Below are 19,757 nucleotides of genomic sequence, written 5' to 3' on the forward strand. Positions count from 1 at the left end.
CCTGAACCGAATGGGAACTTCAGACAAGTTGGTGTCATCTCTAAAAAAGAAAGCTGTCAAAGGTTGCAAATCAATGAGAACAACTTTTCCAGCATGTGTGAGGGGGAGTGGAAACACACTTCCAGTAATGAGGCCTATTTTAATGGAGAAAGCTACAATGAAACCAATAGCTTACTTTTTGCTGTTGATACAGATGGTTGGTTGTATGAGGTGAAACAAAGTAAAGCCATACCAAAGGAAATCTTACTGCCTAGAAATACTGATGAAGTATTTAGGGATTACATTTTACAGCAACGTCCTCCTGCTCAGTGTGTGAGTAGCAGTGCAGCAGTAACTGTAACATAAGAAAAGAGTTAATTGACAAGCTGCGAATATGGCTGTGAAAGGTCCATAGAGGAAATTTAAAACATTATTGCAATGTTACAAACTCTTGATCTCTTAAGAGTAAATAAACTATCAAACCTACAAGGACAATCATGAGCTTATCTCTCCAATGAGGTATGTGATAGTATTTTCATAATTTTCTAATGCTATCTGTGCATCACTCAAAAATGCTTAACTTAGTTAGAAGGGTGTACTTTGTAAATAGTCCAGTTCTGTATTTAGAAGTTTTGAATGAAGCTCTTTTACACTGCACTTTTGTCAAAATTACTAATATCTCACAAGATATTCAATTAACTTACTCTGGACCTCAAAATCAGCCTGAAGTAAACAAAGTAGTAGCAGAACCTTATCAGTGAGAGAGAGTACAGATGTTAATTTAGATAAGTGCAGGCAAACATAACAGAATTTAATGCAACATCTGCTCATATTCCTAACAATAAATGTGTTTTTTCTGCTGTACGCACAACAAAGCACAAACTAGTAAAGTAGGTGTATGTTCAAAAACTGAAGACAAAAACTTTATTCAGTAATTTAAACTAGTCCTGTATTTTATTGCAGAGGCCTGCTTTGATTTATGTGTCAATTAATTACTGTGCAAGTACTGCATATGTAAACTTGATGACAATAAAGAGCCTGCCAGAGGCATCCAGAATAAGTTATACATATTCCCAAGTCCTCTTGAACTAGGACAGCTAAATATGTATCAGAGTATTGTGATTCAAACAGTACACCCTTTTGAAGCCATAGTCACAATATAGACATAAATTGCAAAATTACCTCCAAGTGAATTAGTGAAAGGCCTTAAAGGAAAAGTTGTGTAACTTCCACTAGACTTTAAACAGAAAATTGCAATTCCTGATAGTAAAGTAGAGGAATCATTTCTAGTTCTACTAATTAGCATGCCAACAACAAATAAAAAGATTTGATAGGAATTGGTTAGCATAGATAAAGCAAAGAAAGCCTAAAAAATGCAACCATGATCTACAAAGATGTAGATCATCATGTAACTTCACTGGCCACACCTACTTCAAAGTCAACTGACATTGGTCAGTTTGAAAAGTAGATTCTGCAAAATCAGAAGAGATATATGAACATTACAGTATTCACCCTCTACATTCTAGAGATGTGAGAGGAGATGCTTTAGAATAATATCAGATAAAGTAAGCTAAAGGTGAACGTTTTAGTACTTGGGAAAAGAAATTAGAAGATCCTTGCGTTTCAGATCTGTTTCCAACAAGAGAAGGAGGTTGTTACGATGATCACCCGTGCAAATTCCTGCTTCGGACTATAGAACAACTTGACTGGACTCAGAAGATTCGCAATTCAGACACAGCATGATTTATCTGTTTTACCTTCTCTTTGAAAGTGAACTCACTGTTTTGTCATTTGTTGTTGCACCCATTGTGAAAACAGGAGCACTTTTTCAAAATATAACTGCAAGGGACTTTGTAGAGAAAGTTCTTGGGAAAGATGAGAATCTTGAGGGCAACCTCCTGAATCTCATGGCATGCCAACGTGGAGCTAATGAGTACGAGTTCCGTTGGCATGGGGAGCTCAAGTGCATGTAGCACAACTTAAGTGCACCTACCTGGTTTGTAACTTCTAGTTGTACGGATTATGCATAGAATGATTTGTACAACTTTCTCAGAGAAGCTAACTTCAACATTGCTGGCATTAACTTTAAAACACCTGCTGAATTGTGCTTGATGTATCTAGCAACTGTTTGCAGGTACTTTAATCACAGATTTCAAGCCATACTTCACTTTATCTACAGCAAACAAATCCTCCTCTCAGTGAGGTCATTGCCTACTTTTGGAGGAAAGAACACCAAGCTAGAGGTGCCCCATATATTCACATGTTTGTGTGGGTAAAAGCTGCACCAAAATTTGGACAGGATACTGATGCATAAGTACTGTCATTTATTGAGCACTATATAACAGGTGAGATTCCCAATGAGAGTGAACAAACCAACTTTAGGCAGCAAGTGTTACAATTTCAGTCCCACAGATGTGGCAAATACTGTTGTCGTAGATACATAGCCCAAGAAAAATACTTCACCAAGCCTCATTTTGGTTTCCCTAGGATTGATATCTCTATAGGCAGAGTACACAGTTTCATGTCTGCAGTCAGATCTATAGTCACTGGCAAATCTCCAGAGAACACATACAACATTAAGAGAAGTGAGGCTTTGAAACGTATCAATGACTACAACTCTCTCTGTAATTTTGTCTGTATGGAATGCAAACATAGACATTCCATTTGCAGCTGATAATCCCATTGCTGTTGCTTGATAGTTCACCTCTTACATTACAAAGTCTGAAAACACAGAAATGAAAGAGGTGTGGGAAGAGATTTCTGCAGAAAAAACTTTCCCCTAGGGAAGTCAATATTTAAGAGGCATGTGATTGATTACGTTTGTCTAGTTTAAATGGGGAGTCCAAGTCCATTGTCTGGATTAGTTTAGGCCTTGCTTCCTTCTACTTGTAACAGAGTACTGAAGTCTTTTGATGAGATTGAATATTTTTTACACTCTGATCCTGACAGCACAGACATTGTGAAAAGAAATATGCTGGACACCAACTATCCAAATCAAAGAGTTAATTAAAAAAACCTCTGCCTGTATAAAGTAGATCAGTTCTACACATACAGAAACACTGTGGAAGAAACTTTGAAAGTGACAGGTTTACTGTCTCTGGGTCTAATGGCTGTTTAGTGAGACACAATAAAGCAAGTCTCATCAGCCACCGGAAATTCAGTCCCAAAATACAGATCAGAGAGAGTTCTTTTATTTGGCTTTTCTGCAACTATTCAAACCTTGGTGCATGAATAAGAACTGGTAGGTTAATATGACCACTATGAGAATGATTTCAATGCAGTTAAAGATAACATTGAATGTCCAGTTTTTCCGACTTATTTGAAAATGCAAAATGATGAGATTCAACAAGAGGAGACAATAGCAGACAAGGTTGTGAACGACACAAGCCACCCGGAGGGCAGTGCCTCATAGTCAAAATCCTCTCAGGCAGTCTTATTTTGAGAATGCGAAGATTCAGTTTATTGACTTAGACAACTTAGAAGCTCAACTCAATAAAGAACAACTACATATTTATCAAGAAATGACTGCATTAGTGGATCATGGAATTCTGCATGATACTTTCTGAATGTTTATGCACCACATCCAAGCCTACACTCCTCTATGCTAGTAGACAAGCAAGGACTGGCAAAGGGGTCGCAATAAAATTGATTACTGCATATGTGCATAAAAATACAGATTGCAACCTTTCTTGTGTTGTGACAGCACCAAGTTCATCGACTTCTGATGTTGTCAGTGGAGCATGACAATAAACTGTAGTACCAGAAGCTAATTGGTGATGCTTGTCATTAAGTATCAAGGGTTCTTAAGAAATTGAAGGTTCTGATTATAGATGAGGTTGGCATGGTTTCAAACTTAATGCTAGCCTTTGGTCATCTGGAAATGCAAGTTCTCAGAATGAACACTGATACTCTGTTTTGGAGGGGAGCATGTTATCATTTTGTCGATATACTTCAGCTTAACAATCAGAGACAGAGACATACGTACATATACATATCACCACTGGCTAGTTATAGTTAGGATTGGTTTTCAATAGATCAGACATTTTTTGTTTAGGGGAAATCCCAAAAGCAAATTTCCCCATGCATTTTCCATAGATTTCTTTAAAACTACCATCAAAACTGCTGAACAGAATGACTCCAAATTTGGCAGGATCTTGCTACTTAAATTGTGCTTTTTGTAAAAACCCTTTCAGTAGTTTCTGAGAAATTAAGGTTAAAAACTTGTATATCTGGGCCATTAGGTTTGAGGAATTCTTACCCAAGTCCTTCAGACATAATTTCAAAACAATGGAGCCTTCTGTTTGACCCAGGGAGCTTCTCTTTTCCCCTTGAGCCAATTCTCTCCCACAGGACTTAGACTGCAGCGGGAGCAGCACTCTGATTGGCTGCCAGCAATATGAGAAAAATTTTGCTGGCAGCCACTCTTGAAGTTTAAAAAAAAAGATAATATAAAGGAGCAGAGTAGGGATAACTTGCTCCTATGGCGGGGACTCAGACGTACTCCGCCCGGGGCCAAAATTTTAAAAATCTGACTTTCTCCCGCAATCCTGTTTGACTCGTGTGGTATTGCAGCAAAAACAAAAAAGTTTCTTTAATTTATATATGGGGATGGATGCATGAGTAGAGGTCCCTTTCTAAGCCCATTTTGGGCCCGGGGAATCCCATTACCCGGGACTGGGTATATTAATTAAGGGGAGGAGGAACATGGCTCCCCCTCCACAAGCCTTGTTATGCCCCGGGACCCCATCTTCCGGAGCCAAAGTCATAAAAATGGGGAGAGGGTCTCATGGTTCCCTTCCCTGAGCCTTAAAAAGGCCTGGGCATCCCATCCCTTGGGGGCTATTTCAATAAAGAAGTGAGAGGGGCCACATGACCCCCCAAGCCTGTCACGACCCCAGGGACCCCATACCCCAAGGCAAATTGCTTAAAAAAGGGAGGGGGTGCACTGCCCACCTCCCCGAGCTATTGTATCCCCAGGGGCCCCATCCCCGATGCTGGCTCACTTACTGTGTACCGGAAGCCCCCACCCCCTGGACCCAGTAGTTTCCCTGCTCGCGTTGGCTTGTTTGCTCCCATTAAGCGGAACAATCACAAATGTTGTGCCAGATGGGAACAAACATTGATGTCTGATCTCCACCAATGAGAGAATTAAACATGTTCCCACCAGCTGGGAGCAGACTTGTGTTCTGTTTCCCTGCCCGCACTGATGCACGCAGGGATACACAATGGATATTGCTCCTGCATAAATAGAGCAAAACACAGCTGCTACCTTCGGGCAGGTGAGCCAGGTAGGGCCGAGGGGCGCGAGGCTTGCCCCATGCACCCCAATGTGGTGGCTGGCAGTGCCCCAGGTGGGCACTGTTAAACCCACCTACAATTAATGCAGTACCCAGGAAACAGCGGTTCCCAGGGCCAAAATAGGCTCCGAGAGGGGGGTCTGTGTGACCCTTCTCCCTCTTTTTATTATATTTGGCCCTGGCGGATAAGAACCCCGAGGCTGAGATTGTTCAGGTAGGAGGCAGTCATCAATGATGTCATCAGTGTGTCATAAACAATGTCATAGAACATGGTGTCAGGAGTGATGTCATAAGCAGTGCAAGGTGTGCCCGCAAGTTATAGCTAGCTCTGCTAATTATAACTGGTGAATATCTGTGTTTTTCTTTAGTTCAAATGTTAATGTTGTCACTGACATATTTACCTAACTATACAACTACAAAAACATTATGAATTTCTTTCCCCATTTTTTTCCATTTGTGAAAAAGTACAAACTTTTTTCTAAAACCGCTGTTCGTTGCTTATCGCAAGAGGCCCCATTGTACAACATCTTATTGTGAGAGCTAAACTCACGTAAACTGTAACAAATGCATGTACTCATTGCTGTAACTCTAAAAGGTGCATCACATATGAATACCTTTTACAAACATCATCAGTAATAAGTTCTGTTACAAGAAAAACCTATGGCATGAGGCAGCATTTTAAATGTTGCTCAACATGCTTATTTATTTGATTCGATGCAAACGCCAAAGCTGTAAAAAATAATATGTAGGCCAAACAGTGAATGATGTCCATACATAATTCACGAATCATTCAGCAATAATTAATTGGAAATTTGACCAGTCTATAGCCAATCATTGTAACCTTGTGGACCATTTGCTATTAGATTTGAAAGTTTTACCTGGTGAACATGTCTTAAAATAAGAAATATTGGACTCCAGAGAAAACATTTGAATGTACTGCTTAAAATCATTGCATCCCGATGGTTTCATCATCACTAACAATGCCATTGGATTACTGCAAATCTCAAGAGATCTCAGGACTGCATTGATTCCACATTCTAAATGGAATCTTCACTCATGATGCTTTTTGAAAACCCGTCCATGTCAGCTGTGCAGACAATGAGCAAACAAACCTGTACTACGTGAGGAAGGCGGAAGTTGGATTTATATATTATATATCTATATCACAAAAAATATACATTTCTATTTAGGTATTTAGTTTAATTGTGAAAAAATATATCATTTATTGGACATTAATTTCCATGGCATGATATTTCATTTAAAAAACAAACCAATTAATAGAAGGGTCCAAGGGTATGTTTAACGACCCAAACTAGATACATACCCCAATATGCAACATTCATAACACAACCAGTATCTAGGGGTCAACTATCCATAAGGCTCAACTGTGGACTCAAACCTCAACACAATACAAATAAAGCAGTGGAGACAATGCAAACAAGTGTGACATATAATTTTTGAGTTTAGGACTCAAAAAAATGGGCAATTATTCCCATCAGTAACCATACTGTACCGCCCTTTTTAACATCATTTGGGTTCTCCTTGCCCAGGAGACAAGACAACACAACACAGCCTATTGATGTTTTCGAGGCTATGTGTAGTTTTTGAATGCATGTGTTATCAAGAAGGGTGGAGTGTCAAAAGAAAATGAACATAATTGTGATTACTGAATAAGCAGTGCAAAAAGTGAAATAGACAATGTGTGTAAGTGCAGGTAAAATTGGATCAGCTGAGTAGACTATAAATTTTAATGATATCTCTCAATTGTCCAAATCTAAAAAAACAGTGAGAATACAGATTTAACAAAATATCTGCAAGCAATGTTGGTCGACATGTTTCAGCATTTAAATGGAATAGTTCCAATGCTTTCTTCAGGACCTGATGGTAACTATTGCTTATGAAGTAAACATTAAAATCAAAGTCACCTGCAATGTTCAGGTTTCATATTCAACCACATACCATTTGTAGTGGTGATAGCACTTCACCCCACCTGGCTGCAGCTCAGGTTTGTAGGAGCACCGCTCTCTCCGTTGGTGTCTCCGCACAGTCGTCTGCACTGCTTATTCAGTAATCACAATTATGTTCATTTTCTTTTGATACACCACCCTTCTTGATAACACATGCATTTAAGAACTACACATAGCCTCGAAAACATCAATAGGCTGTGTTGTGTTGTCTTGTCTCCTGGGCAAGGAGAACCCAAGTGATGTTAAAAAGGGCGGTACAGTATGGTTACTGATGGGAATAATTGCCCATTGTTTTTGAGTCCTAAACTCAAAAATTATATGTCACATTTGTTTGCATTGTCTCCACTGCTTTATTTGTATTGTGTTGAGGTTTGAGTCCCCAGTTGAGCCTTATGGATAGTTGACCCCTAGATACTGGTTGTGTTATGAATGATATTTCATTTCCCTGCTTCCATTATTTTCCAAGGCAGTGTTGCAGGACCTCTGAGTGGCCATGTGTGATCTTGACTTACTCCAATGTTGTTGGCTGGGTTTATATAAAACTAAGGATTATTAACATATTATTTATGAAGTGTTTGCTTTGTGTAATGCAACGTTTACAATTAGTGTCAAGGTTGGTGCTCTTTGTAGAAATGAGGAAGGTATTGTCATCTGTTCATATAAAAAATTGTCATTTTAATTAGTTTCCTGTGATACCGAGGCCCTGGCGGCCAAGAATTTAAAGATGGCTCTCACTAAACTGCCTTCAGGAAAGGAGGTCAGCATACGAGAGACATGGACGTGCACCACCCCAATGTCAAAGGCTCCTCCCCAAACAGAATAGACGACGCCAGAGACAAGAAGGGCGGAAGAAACGCGGCCAGAGAGCAAATAGAAGACGTAAACAGCTAAGGAGGACAGGGAGACTCTGTTGGCGATGACGCGGGCGGTCAAAGGAGGAGAGAAGGAGGAGAATCGAGGGGAGGAAGCGAAGACCCCCCCAGAGGCAACGCTTGTGTATCCAATCATCCCCAAGAAGGAGAGAATGTAGCGATACCCATTGATACTGGTGGGGGAATAGGACCTAAGGATTTGTGATCTATCGAGCAGCATAATGTTAGTCCACTAGTGCCTAGCAATAGAGGGATTGATCACTTCAAAGAACCTTTGCAGTACATGATCCCAAGTTCCTTCCCATTGTCATCTTCAGTGACCCAATCCTATATCGACCGAACTATAAGGTGCCATAAGTGATTAGATTCTCTGATGGCCACTGAGGCAGTGGGTACAATACCCTGGAGCAGAGTCGGCAGGCTTACCAGATAAGACGTCTCAATAAGCCAACATTTCCAAGAGGACTGATAAGCATAGTAATGTCCAACTGAATCTAATTAATCTTTTGCAAAGTGAAATTAGTGAACAAATGAACTCAGTAGTAGAAAAGTAGAGAAATTATACAGCAGTGGGACAGATAATGTAAATGAGGGAAACTGCCCAGAAAAACATGTACCTTCTGAAAAAAGGAAGCCTGGGTCAGGCTGGCATGGGTGGTGTCTAAAGGATGATAGATCAGTTGACTGGCATGGATATGATGACTACAATAGTGTCTCCCTCATTCCATTATCCCTCCAAAATAGGAAAGAATGCTTCAGGGTTCTCAGATCTAACCATCCTGCTAGAAGTATGTAATAACTCGAAGGCAAGTGTAGGTTTAACAAGTAATCTTTATTGAGTTCCCACATGTGAATCCGACGTGCAAGCCGGATAGGCGTAAAATGGCCGGCACCAACTGTCCGACCTAACTGTCACAGTGACGTGCACCAGGGCCAACGGGCAGCACGAGACCTAGGCTAATGAAGCCCACGCGCACAGGGCGCGCGGTGGGCGAGACCACTACATATATCTCCTTTCCTCAAGGAGAAGAGAGAACAAAGCAGAGGTAGAAGAAGAAAGGAAAAGGAAAGAAGGAAGAAGAAGAGGAGAGGAGAAGAGAGGAGAGGAGGAAAGTAAGAAAGAAGGATAACAAGAGAAGATAGTAGAACAGAAACTAACGCCAGTACCTGAACGGAACTCTGACCATTCTTGTGCTCCTCCTCAACACAGAGGGTGAATGGCCTGAATCATGTACCCTGCGATCTCTAGAAACAGAGTTGTGTGACACATCATCTACATCAGTAGAATTGTGCATTTCATCCACAACATCTTTAATTTTTACAACTTTGTTCAAGTTCCACCAGTTGCGTCCATTAACACGAACCGCACTACTACACACTTTGTCTACCACCATAGGTTTGCTGAACTTTGATTCTCCTTTTCTTACAAAACCCTGTTTCTTTATTTTCACACAGTCACCCACAGCAAACTCCCTGCAAGTGACCCGCTTCCTGTCGTCAAAGTATTCTTTTTTGCTTGGACTGGACCTTTTCAACTTTGCATCTGACCCTTTCATCTAGTTCTTGAGGAGTTGTGTTGGATCTAAACCATTTAGACATCCATGCAGGTCTAAACTCTGTACATGGCTTTCTGCCTCTCAAAAGTTCAAAGGGAGACACTCTCGTAGATGAATGAGGGGTGGTCCTGTAGAACCACAGCATTGTTCTTACAGTCGGGGGAACAGCTTTGTTGTGTTCAATGGCCCATTTAACACAATCACCAATTACTCTATTGAGCCTCTCGACCAAACCATTGGTTTGGGAATGGTAAAGAGAGCTTCTCAGATGGGTAATAGCAGATTCTTTAAGAAACTCTTCCACATCAGCAGACACAAACTGCACCCCATTGTCGGAAACGATGGATAAGGGAAATCCCTCTCTCATGAAGACTTCTTTCATGAAGTCAACAATCTCCTTTGAGTCCACTCTGGATACAAACTTAACCTAAGGCCACTTTGTGTAATAATCCATCATTACAATCGCAAACTTACACTGATGAGGTAGAGAATTAAAAGGACCTAACACATCAATACCTAGTTTCTCCCATGGAGCTTCAGGGAGTGGTCTGGGAGTGAGGGGGGATTGGATGTGCGGAGACTCTTGTCGCTGTTAGCACAAATGGTACACTCCTGCACCATAGCATCAATGTCTTTATCCATCTGTGGCCACCAAAAGTATTCCCTAACCCTACGCTTGGTAAGAGTGGCTCCCAAGTGTCCCTCGTGTACTTTTTCAAGTAGAGTAGGTCTAACACTTTCGGGAGGTATTAGCTTGAACACTAGTCCATCCTCTATAGAAAGCTCTTCACATATTTTTACGAAAGGTTGTAAAGCCACATTCACATTCCTTTCCCTTGGCCACCCCTGGATTGTGTACTTTTTCACATCTTTCAACACTTCATCTATGGCCATAACTGCGCTCCAACTTTCTTCCACCACCGAAGATACATTCTTTAACTCCACAAAGCTATAATACAATCCTCTTTTTCATCATAATCAATGTCATCACAACACTGATTGGCATGACTGGTGGTTGGAGGCAAGCGTGACAGCGCATCCGCCCTCACATTCTTGCCCCCGCGATGTTTGTTACTTCAAAGTTGAATTGTAAAAGCTTTGATGCTAGGCGGGCTATGCGAGGTGTAGCATTTCGATTGTTGGTGTTTCCTAAAATAGCTACCAAAGGTTTATGGTCAGTTTGTAATGTGAATTTCCGTCCCCAAAGATAATTTTTGAATTTTACAATGCCCCACCAACATGCAAGAAGTTCTTTTACTATTACTGAGTAATGTGTTTCTACCTCCCTCAGTACTCTGGATGCAAAACCAATAGTGTGTTCCTCACGTCCAATATCCTGTGTCAAAACTGCACCCAATCCATAGCTACTGGCATCCACAGTCAATGTGCATGGTACATCAGGCACAAATGGTTTCAAAGCGTTGACTGTGCTCAATTGTTCTTTGAGGCAAGTAAAAGCTTGTTTGCAGCCATTGTCCCATTCAAATTTTCATTTATCCTTCAACAATCTCGAAATGGGACGTACTTTGGTGGCGTAGTCTTGAAGAAAGTGTGCTTAAAACTCCGTCAGACCGAGCAGAGATTTAACACCTGCTTTGTTTTTTGTCACGGAAGCATCCAAAATGGCCTGGACAAGACTAGGCTTGGGTGTGATGTCCGCACTTGAGATGGTGTGACCCAGATATTCCACCTTGTCTTTTGAAAACACACATTTTTCATGCTTAAGACCCACACCATGCTCCTGAAAAATGGAGAGAATCTTGTTCAGAACTACATCATGTTCATTTTGATCCTTAGCAAATAAAAGTACATCATCCTGAAATATTGCTATGTTTTTTATGCCTTTAAGTAAGTTGACCATAACCCTTTGGAAGACAGAAGCTGTTGAAGCCAGGCCAAACGGCAAGCGACAGAATTGGAACATCCCAGAGGGAGAGTTGAATGCAGTGTAGTGGCGTGAATCTTTATCAAGCTCGATCTGGTGGTACGCAGAGGCCAGGTCTAGTTTAGAGAAAACTTTGGCCCCTGCTACCACCCCCAGCATTTCTGTTATATTGGATAAGGGGTGTGAATCCACCCAAATCACCTTATTTAGGCTGCGTAAGTCAATGCAAATTCTCAGATCATTATTTTTTTTACGAGCAACTACTAAGGACGAAGACCAGTCCGAGGACTCAATGGGTTCAATTACCCCTCTTTTATGCATGGACAAAAGTTATTTTTCCAGGTCCTCTCTCATACTGAAGGAAATGCTTCTGATCTTATGTTTGACGGGCACAGCATCTTCTCCTACCTTTATTTTATGTCTGCATCCTTTAATTCTTCCTAGCTCTCCTGAAAATACTTTAGGGTATTTGTTGAGTAGTTCTTCAACGTGTGAGTGATCACGGATTGCCAATACCTGTTCCCTTACACCTGGGCATAACATCATGCTAAACAAGCCTTGATGGAACCATCCTAATATGTTCAGGCCGTGGACAGCCACGTATATCTTTCCATGTATATGCCTGTTCTTGAAAATCAATACATCCTCAAAATATCCTAGAAGCTCTATTTTTCGCCCTTCATAGGATACAGGCTCGCGATCAGGTGGTTGTAGTGGTCTTTCCCCCCATTTTCTCTAAAAAGTGATTCTGTAATCATTGTGATCCTTGCACCTGAGTCCACTAGGAGTCTCAATTTTTTGTCACCAACTTCAATAACCACATACGGGTCCACACAGTGGTTAGGATCTCCACTTTTCACCCCTCCATCGTTCACTACAAGCACCATATTTTTTAATTCACTCAGGGTATCATCATTTTCGCTATCACTTGAGTCTTTAACACATCCTACTCGAACGTTGTTTTTTTTATAAGTCTGACACACTTTGTCAAAGTGTCCAATCTTACTACAGTTGCGACATACAGCGTTCCTAGCCGGACATGTTCTCCCACTTTTTGTGTGAGAAGGATACCCACACCTGAAACAGATGTCAGTTCTTTTGAAAAAATTATTTTTTTGAAAGTCCTTCTTTTTCTTGTAATTCATGAGGCGTACAGGAGTAACCATTTCAGTGTTTTTACTTTCCAGTTCTTTAATTGAAGTTTGAGAAGTTTCAATGCTCTTAGCTATACGAATGGATTCATCAAGAGACGGATTTTCTAAGGAGTGTAATTTTTGTCTGATGATTTTGTCGAGGCATTTACTTATGAATTGGTCACGAACCAACTGTTCACTGAAATTCTCAAATTCACATTCAGCAACCATTTTCCTAAGAGCCGTGATGTACGAGTCTACATCCTCCTCTATCTTTTGTGCCCTTTTGAAAAACTTGTGCCTCAACACTATAACACTTGGTTGCTTATCATATATTTTTTTCAGCTTCCTAACCGTGCTTTGGTATTCATCAGTTTCCTCACCTGCTTCATCAACAACCTCTGGTAAATGCTTGAGGGTGTCCCTACCTTCAAATCCAAGTGAATGGAGCAATAAAAACCTTTTTCTTTCAGGTCTATATCTGTGCGCTCCTATTGCTCTCAAATAGTTCTCAAATGCGTCAAACCATTTTCTCCACGCCACGGGTGGTTCTCCCGGAGTATCAAGAAAAGGTGGTGGAGGGTGGATAGACTGCATAATGTTTTGAGCTTACCAGTTTTCAAAGTAAAACTTTTTATAAGTATTACTGAATCTGGTAAGTGCGGATGATTACGGGTGTAAGGGAAACCCTTTATTTCAAACAAACCGTTATTCCCAAAAACACATTATTACAGTTTCATCCACAACAAATGAATCTCATTCCAACTGCCAAGCTGTACTTTATATTTCCCTTGGATCAAGTGTGCGTGCCACTGTGTAAATCTGCACGCTGCACGCTGTCGTTTTACGCTGAATACGCTAAATAATCTATTTAACACCACATTGTTCAGTCACTAACGTTGTTTCTTAAATAGGAAGAGAGACTCCAATGTATCTTTTTTCCTTCTGACGCTTTTTTTTTGTATCCGATAGAAATTCGGTAATGTGCCTCCTTTCCCTTTAAGAAACGCCTTTTTTTTTCTTCAGGCAGGCAGGGGGTGGTGCGATACGAGGACTGCCAGAGGCGGAGCAGAGACGCGATGACTCCTCACGAGTCAGAGTGCGTCAGCTTCATTGCCTCACCTCTGTCTCTTCGCTGCTTCTTCCGCCACGCCACAATGCCATATCGTGAACCTCCGACCACAAGACACAACTTTCCACGATGCGCAACTGGCCGGCTCAGGTAGGACGTTACTTTTCTTTTCTTCCAGCTCTTCCACCTTTCGTTGTGACGAACTCCTATTTCTCGTGAGTTCTTTGTGGGAACTCTAACCTCGTCGCCAAAATCGAGTGTAATAACTCGAAGGCAAGTGTAGGTTTAACAAGTAATCTTTATTGAGTTCCCACATGTGAATCCGACGTGCAAGCCGGATAGGCGTAAAATGACCGGCACCAACTGTCCGACCTAACTGTCACAGTGACGTGCACCAGGGCCAACGGGCAGCAGGAGACCTAGGCTAATGGAGCCCAGGCGCACAGGGCGCGCGGTGGGCGAGACCACTACAAAGTATAATAAAACATACTCAGTACTCAGATCACCTGATCATTAAGAAGAATCGGGTGAGGGGGAGAGGGGGGATTGGAATCATTTTTAAAAAAATACTTCTCTTGCTCGATTCTTCCTATAGAGAAGATTGATATTGCTGAAAGCCTAGGTTTTCTCTTCTCTGTTTCAGCGCAACAGGCTATTGCCGGTATACTGTTCTATAGACTCCCGGCCCGCCTGGTAAATTTGCTGAGTCACTAAACCAAGCTGTTTCTCCTATTGCCACCAAATATAAGCATTGTGTGGTGCTAGGAGTTTCAATATCCATATGGATAATCCAGACGATCTAGATAGCATAAAATTGCGTGACTCGTTAGAGATTTTTAAACCTTCCCCCTATGTTCATCTCACCATCCTTTAGAAGGGACATATCTTAGATCAGATATTCTACAATATCTCCTACGGACAGACACCCCTCTTCCGCTGGTATGGTCTGATCACTTCCTGATAGGCTTCAGAATCCAGAAGGAATTAGCCCGCACCCTATCCCACGCCAAACCATCTTCACATAGTTTTAGACCGTTCTGCCAGATGACACCAGAAACCATGAAGAGAGCCTTGAGTCACCACATGATTCCTTTCTGTGGTGACCTCGAGAAAGATGTCCTTAGCTTGGATAACTGGCTAGAAGATCGGGCTCTTGAATTAGCCCCCCTCCTCCCGCACGGCTATATCTCTGCGCGCTTCCGCCCCTTGGTTTACCGAAACTCTTGGGAAGAGTAGAAGTATGTGTAAACGGCTGGAGAGAGTTTGGGTGATTAAGTTTGACCCGGAGGCTAAAGCGAGATACAAATCTGCTTTGAAAGCACACTATAAGAGTATCCATGAGGGCAAGAAAAACTTCCTCTGCTCCAAAATTGAGGGAGTCAGAAACAAGAGTAAGGAAATATTTAAAATTGTTAAAGAATTTTCCTCTCCGAGTGCTGTGAATACCCCATTTACCCCCTCGTCTACCTGGGTCAATAATATTGTTGACCACTTTTATAATAAAATCTGTATTATTCAACAGTCTTTTACCATCCCCTCGTCTGCTATGCAAGATGGGGCAAGTCTGGTTGGCTTGGTCAGCCCTAGCATCGGTTGCTCTTTTACTCAATTCCTGCCTATTTCCCCTGAAAAATCCCTCGAGATCATGTATTCTCTGAAGTCCGGTTCTTCTTCAGATCCATGCCCAGCAAAAACGTTTTTGGATATTGCAGAGATCCTAAATCCAGCGGTCAATCTGGTTCTGAACTCCTCATTGCAACAGGGGCTGGTCCCTGGCCACTGAAAAAGGGCTAAAATCATCCTCTTGCTGAAGACGCCTTCTGCAGACCCCATTATGGCTGCAAACTACAGGCCCATCCCACTGCTGCCATTCTTCTCCAAAACCCTGGAGAAATATCTCTACCTACAACTGACTGTAAATGTAGAGGCTAGCCATATTCTCCATGATAGTCTGTCTGGCTTTAGGACCAATTTCAGTACTGAAACAGCTTCACTGGAAGTCTCTGAAATCATTACAGAGCAATTGTATGATGGAGGAAGTGTTGTGCTGATACTCTTAGACCCCTCCGCAGCTTTTGATACCGTGCCCCACGACCGGCTCTTGCAAAGACTATCGGAATGTGGCATCAGGGGCACGGTACTTAAGTGGTTTACTTCCTTCCTTAACGACCGCCATCAAGAAATCTGGTCCCCCTCCTTTTTCGGCCTCCATCTCCCCAATGAAGGTGGGGGTCCCGCATGGTTCCAATTTGAGTCCATCACTTTTTAACATCTATATGGCCCCTCTTGCTCTCTAAGCAGAGTCGCACAGCGCTAAGATAGTATCTTACGTCGATGATACTCAACTGATATTCATGCGTGACAAAGGCTGTAGCTTCAGTAGTGAGGAGATTAACACCTGTTTGTCGAAAGTTTTCTCTTGGCTGCGGCTCAATCAGTTGAAATGCAACCCTGAAAAATCAGAGATTATCTTTTTTGGCTGTCTACCTTGCGAATCATGGCTCAATTGGTGGCCTGGTAACATGTCTCCTCCTGTGGTCCCTTTAAATGTTGTGAAAAACCTAGGGGTAAAGTTAGATGTCACCCTAACCATGAAAGCCCAAATCCAGAATGCTGTCGGCACGTTCTTCGGCATATTGAAAATGTTAAAAAACGTTCTCCCTTTGCTGCCGGTTGAACACCGGAAGGCAGTAGTTCAAGCCTTGGTCACCTCCAGGCTTGACTATTGTACTTGGGTCTTCTGAGTACTTACTCAACCGCTTGCAGGTGGCTCAGAATGCAGCAGCTAGAGCTATTCTCATGGTGGGACCCAGAGCACACATGTCTACTCACCTAAAAACCCTACACTGGCTTCCAATACGTAGGAGTTTCCAGTTTAAAGCATTGGCTCTAGCGTTCATGGAATGGGCGCCGTTTACCTTAGGAGACGGGTTCAACACTATGTGCCACATTGTGCCCTGAGGTCCTCTGGTCAAGCCCTGATACTCACTCCTAAATTTTCCCGCTCACGGGCAGGCAGGGGCTCATTTCAAGTGGCCCACCCATGGAATAGGCTACCCCTTCATCTTAGGCGGGTTCAAGACCTGCTGGCTTTCGGGGACAGCTCAAAACCTGGCTTTTCCGGACATAAGGCCTCTGTTCTGGCTGTAGTGCGACTGTTTTGAACTCTGATTGCTCTGTCCTAGTTGGTCCTGTAGCGCCGTGACACTCCGTGGAGTAGCCGTGCGCTCCACAAATACCATTTTTCATTTCATTTAATTTCAGATCACTTCAAGCTCTAAGAGGAACATGTTCTAAAGGCACCAGCTGTCAGGTAAAATACATATTAGTGGCAATGAGTTTTCTTTGAATGCTAGGGAGAATGATGACTCTCTGAGAACAAAGTGTTCCATTGTATCAGGCACATCCACCACTGTTACTCAGTTATAAGATCTGATCTCACACATGCCAAGCGTTATTCTCCACCCAACGAAGTATATGATTACATTGCATTTAGACTGAATAGCAAGGAGTTTGCAGGGGTTTTGGTGGGTCTTGATACATGTTCTATTTAATCGAATGACTCAATGATCCAATTTAAACTTAATCCAGCCCCCAAAAGACAATTTATTTTGCCCTGCAGAAGCAACAGAGTTCCACACAAATGTCTGAGAGGCATGGAAAATTCTGCCTATTGAGCCAGCATATGAGTTCACAACTCAACGAGAATGATTGACATAATGATGGGCATCAGCTAGTTAGTAGGGTATTCACTTTAACTAGTGTAGTTCTAGAGGCTGCTGCTTCTCATATCAGGGGTTTGGTGGTTAATACGAGTTTGGTTCAAGCTGGATACCACAAATGTATCAAGCTGGAGAAGCAAAGACAATTACATCAATTTCATATGTCAGGATTCATTGGATTCCTCTTGGATCCTTCTTTTTTCCTGGAATGTAGAAGGATTGAGGTCGAAGCTGAGTGACCCATTACAGGGGAATCTTACAGAAAAAGACCAAATGTGCATGTTCCAGGAAACTTTGTGAGAAATTCCAATCCATAGATCGGGTTTATACAAATTACAGCATAGAGGCAAGACCTTCAGTAGCTGGCCGCTCATCAGGTGAACTAGCTATTTGGATAAAAATTACACCTGGCACTAAAATTAAACACCTAGATTTAAGGTCTCCTGATACTCCAGGGCTTCTCGTCTCCTCCGCCTCAATACACTTCATTAAACAATGTAATGTTTATAACCGACGCTCCGTGTGAAACAACAAATTGCCCATTATACATAATTTAGATAATAATATAGATCAGAGTAATGTGAAATGTCCCCTACTTCTCACTGGTGATATTACTGAGACTTTCGAATCTCTGAGAATTACTCATACTCTCATAACAGAAGAATATGCTAAATGAAGCATTACAGCAATATTTACTACACGGTTGCTAGAACCTTACATAAACATCCCAAAGAAAGAGATGCCAGAAATAAAAAAACATAATTCCCTGTTTGAATCTCTTACGGAATTGTACTGAGTGCAAAACCACGGACATTTAAAGCAAAAGAAACAATATGGTAAAATAATAGCTGTAGACTTCGAAAACAAAATTACTATTTGTGTAATGTTATTTTTGGTTTTTTTTTTTGTAGCGTAAACTCGATCCGCAGGTATCAGAGCGCTTTACAGGAGCAGATGGACACATTCATTTTGTTAGGCACAGGGAAATGAAGTGATTTGCCCAGAATCACAGGATGTTGTGGTCCCTGCTGAGACACGGACCTGGTACCCCAGATACGAGGTCCACCGCTCTAGCCGTTAGGCCACATCCTCTCCGATTAAAACTAGAACTAGGGAAATTATAGCAGTCAGCATGAAACAGTATAAATCGTTTCAAAATGTAAGCAGAAAGAGTTGGGAGGAGGCCATGTAAATTAAGGACAGTAAGTCATTTTGGCATATCCTACATATGGCAGCCTTAAAACATCTAGTTTCGAGGAGTTCAATATACAAATTTAGATCTGGTATCAACATTTTGCTGATCTCTATGCATCTTCAGTTGGAGGAGATGAACAAGCTGAGGACACTGCTTACATAAATACCTACATTTGCCCAGAATGTATTTCACCGGTCCATTTCTCAGTGGATGACACAATAGAAGCTTTTGAGACCTTGAAAATCTGTAATGCCCTGTGTTTTGATGGGATCTCTGGGGATCTCTACCGAACTGAGCCTGCTGTCTGGGGACCTTATGTGAATGCATTATCCAATACAATTTCAGTTGGTGCCAAAATCTCAGAATCCTGTAGAGGGGCAGAGATTATTCAGATTATTAAAAAGGGAACAGAAATAATCCCTGAAACCATAGGTCGACCAGCCTTATTGACAATGTCCACAAAATATTGAGCTGACCGGTATTAGCCAAAGTTCATGATTGGATGATAGAATCACAAGTCCTATCCCATCTCCATGCAAGGGTTAGATCTCACACAAGCTGCACTGATATGGTGTTTCGTTTCATTTTATTGCTTTAGAAAACAGTTACCCTTATTCATGACCATTTATATGTTGTAGTTGTGTACCTAAGGGCAGCGTTTGGCCTGATCTCCCATGCTAAATTATGGTCAGTATTAAGAAATTTGAGAATGCCTGCAAACTTACTTGAGCTAATGAAACGATTATATAGCAGCAACTATGCTCACGTTAGTGGGGCGGGAACAGCGAGCCACCAGACCGGAATAACCTTGTATATAAATGGGGCGGTTGACATGCTTAGTGACTGGAACAACAATTCTACCAAGTTGGCCGTTCAGAAAATACCTGCACTAGCAGATGATACCCTACTGATTCTGTATAAACTCATGGACCTGCAAATACTGCTCAACAGAATTTCCATCTGTAAGTAAGCAGTATGGAATGGAAATGAATTCTAGCAAAACAAAATGTTTGGCAGTCTACCCACACATAACCTTTACGTGGAAGGTTAGACGGGGGAGGGGGGGGGGACTGTGATTG

At 41.8% G+C, this 19,757-nt stretch overlaps 1 long non-coding RNA gene across 2 annotated transcripts in view; it reads left to right on the forward strand.

Moving 5' to 3' along the window:
• Positions 1-13,800: 13,800 nt before the first annotated feature.
• LOC144772584 (uncharacterized) overlaps positions 13,801-19,757 on the forward strand; it is a 66,566-nt gene continuing 60,609 nt past the window's right edge. The window contains exons 1-2 of one of the 2 annotated variants that reach the window (XR_013599809.1): positions 13,801-13,911; positions 17,026-17,074. This is a non-coding gene — a long non-coding RNA (uncharacterized LOC144772584). The remainder of the gene's footprint in view (positions 13,912-17,025; positions 17,075-19,757) is intronic. The other variant, XR_013599808.1, reaches the window with a different exon arrangement.

This window comes from Lissotriton helveticus, chromosome 1_1 (genome assembly GCF_964261635.1).
Source record: "Lissotriton helveticus chromosome 1_1, aLisHel1.1, whole genome shotgun sequence".
Taxonomy (NCBI): domain Eukaryota; kingdom Metazoa; phylum Chordata; class Amphibia; order Caudata; family Salamandridae; genus Lissotriton; species Lissotriton helveticus.